We start from the raw sequence: 3,102 nt of genomic DNA on the forward strand, positions 1-3,102 counted from the left end.
GAAAGTATGAAAGTACAAAAACAATATCTTTACGAAGTGCGGGATCTCTTTAACTTTTTGGCTACTAATCTTATGAATTATTTTGTGTGGTCTTCGCTTGCTAACAGTTTCAGGTGCAGGAGAGCTGGTGGACATTGATTCTTTTTTGAGTGCCCGAAACTGCAGCACAAAAAGCCAAACTTTTAGTCGTAGGAAAAGACAAAGAGAGAGGGTTGTTTCAAACCCAGCTACTTTCTTTGGTTCCACGAATCCTCATACATCCATATATTTTATTCCGACTACAGCCATTTTTGAACTTCAATAACAAGACCTCCAATTACAACAAGATTACAAATCGCCAGATATTGGACACACCCTTGTATCCCGAACATTATTCACTTAAAAGAGACACAAAAATAACCTTTATTCCTTCTCTTTTCCCCCACCCTTCAAACTGAACAAAAAACCCAACCTTCACAACGTAGTATTTGTAGCTTTCAAGACTGACTTTCCAAAAACCCTACCCTCTCCTTCACTTGCTCATCTTGCGGACAGCAACATCGAGAAGCAATTGTTGTTAAGTTCTAACACGGGACTCTGTTGAATTGAAACCTGTGAGGTTGCTGTAAAACGCTCGCGCAATCTTGGGTAAAAGTACATTTGGCTCGTCTGAATTATCCACTACAAACATGAACATGGTTAATAGCTGAGATTTTTTAACATGGATATATCAACAAATGAAACACTGCTTCCGCGTGTTTTCTTCTAGTGACCTTCCATCACGACATACAAACTCGTATGCTGACTATTAATGGGATAAAAAAAAACTCTGCTTGATTTAACTAACTATGTTAATTAGCAAAAAATGCAAATGTAACGTATATGTAACGATACGTTCCGTTTTTTATACTGTAACGGGAAGGAGTTCCTTTATCACATATGGAACTTGTAACGGGAACGCGTTCCAAAAATCGGAAAGAACGAGGAACGAGATTTCGTTCTTTTTTTTTAGGAACGTGTACAACACTGTTCTGTGTTCACTCGTTTCCGCTTAACTTTGCAATCGGTTCAACTTTGAGTACGGGTTTTGCCGATTCCTATTCCCGTAAACTACCCACCATCTTAGAATTAACTGGATCCACCCGGCAGAAAACGGCATTTGAAGATTGCGAGAATCAATCACTAAGCGAATTAGAAGAAAGAGAGAAGAAGTTCTACTGGCGAATAGGAGTGGTCGTTTTGGGAGCACGCCGGTATCGAGGTTTTGGAGTGCGCCTATTTCATTAGGCGATCGGGATCAAGGCGGAGGACGTGCTCCACTCGTGGTTTTAGATCAGCTCTCACCCCAGATGTTGATCCGGATATGAGAAAAGCCGCTCCACCAATTTCGGCGGATTCGACCGAAAGCCAGCCTGGCCAACTTTCGGCGCGCACACGTGATTTTATTTCTCACCGGGCATCTCGCTTGGGAAGAATTTGTAATGGCCGCCCGCGAAATGCCGCCCGCTTTATTGTTGCTGCTGCCTGGTGAAAGTTCGTCTTCAAGTTGCTCGGGCATCTCCTCCAATAGCAGCGACCACGAGGATTGATTTGGATGTCCCTCATGAATTCGACTGCTTTTTATCGGAACTCAGGAAAAGAGGCCGACAGTCGAGATGTACTGGGACACCATTCACGAGTACTCCGATGAAGAGCCAAATGGACTACGCTGATGCACATGGCTTATCGACACGCATCTTTCACACCATGATGAAGTTCGCACATCCGTTTCTCACGTGCTGTTAGCTCCGTGGTTGCGAAAACATGTGCTTTGAGGTCCGGGTCCGCGGGAAGGGGCTTTTTGGGAAGGTGAATGACGGAAAGGCATCCGCTGATAACAGAGGAGAGATTATGTTCCACTCGGTATCCGGAGGCGGAGGGACTTTGTTTGGATCGAATGCTAGATCTCGGATCTGGTTTACTGATCCCGGCGACCTCCAAAACGACCAGTGGACTTCACCATTAGAACGATTATGGGGTAAAATGAAACGTCACAATAGGAACAAGAGGGCCTTTAGGCACGACCATGTGTACAGATGGACGGTTTTCGGGATTCTCGACCAGTAGTACTTATCACAAATCCGGCCGAGTGTCCTGCAATAGCCAAGGTGTTCAGCTGTGGGGTCGACGTGGCACGCTTGAAAGACTTCTTTTCGCAGGCTGGCAGGAACAACCAGCAGCCACACAGGGTTGGTGGTTCCGAAGTTCTTCTTGAAGAGCACGCCTCGCCGCAGAACGAAGCTTGTCAGGTCTGGAGCCAAGACTCGCGGAACAGAACTTCCTTGATCTTCGAGGTGGTCGATCACAACGCGAAGCTCCGAGTCGTCTCGTTGAAGTGCTCCCATCTCGGTATCTGTAACTGCTCCGAGAAAACGGCGTCATCGTCGTCATCGGTGCTGTCCGGAGGAGATTCGACTGGGGCCCTAGACAACCAGTCGGTGTCACAATGTTTGCGGCCAAACTTGTGCACCGTGGTTACGTCAAATTCTTGCTGTCGAAGACTCCTGCAAGCGAGGCGTCCTGACGGGTCCTTGAGGTTGGCGAGCCAACAGAGTGCGTGGTGGTTCGTGACAACGTGGAATGGGATCCCGCACAGGTGCGGGCGGAACTTGGTTAACGCCCAAACGACAGCAAGACATTCCTTGTCGGTCATTGAGTAATTTTGCTTTGTTTTGGACAGTGCCCGGCTTGCGTAAGCGATCACCCTGTCTGTTCCGTCTTGTCTTTGGACGAGTACCGCGCCGAGTCCGGTGCTGCTGGCGTCCGTGTGAACTTCCGTTTCCGCTGGTACATCGAAGGGTCCGAGGATAGGGGACCACGGGAGTCTTTTCTTCAGTTCGTTAAAAGCTTCTTCTTGATCCTCCTCCCACTTGAAGTTAAGCTGTCCTTTGTCAGATTTGCGAGCGGTGCACAAATGTAGCCCAAATCGCGTACGAAACGCCTGTAGTAAGTGCAACGCCCAAGAAATCTTCGTACGGCCTTCTTGTCTGATGGCATCGAAAATGCGGCGAAAGCGGATGTCTTTGCTTACAGCCCGAGTACTCACAACATGGCCCAGAACTGGAGCTCGCCGTAAACGAACTG

The sequence above is a fragment of the Ixodes scapularis genome, unplaced genomic scaffold (genome assembly GCF_016920785.2).
Source record: "Ixodes scapularis isolate PalLabHiFi unplaced genomic scaffold, ASM1692078v2 PGA_scaffold3__209_contigs__length_174095766, whole genome shotgun sequence".
Classification (NCBI taxonomy): Eukaryota; Metazoa; Arthropoda; class Arachnida; order Ixodida; family Ixodidae; genus Ixodes; species Ixodes scapularis.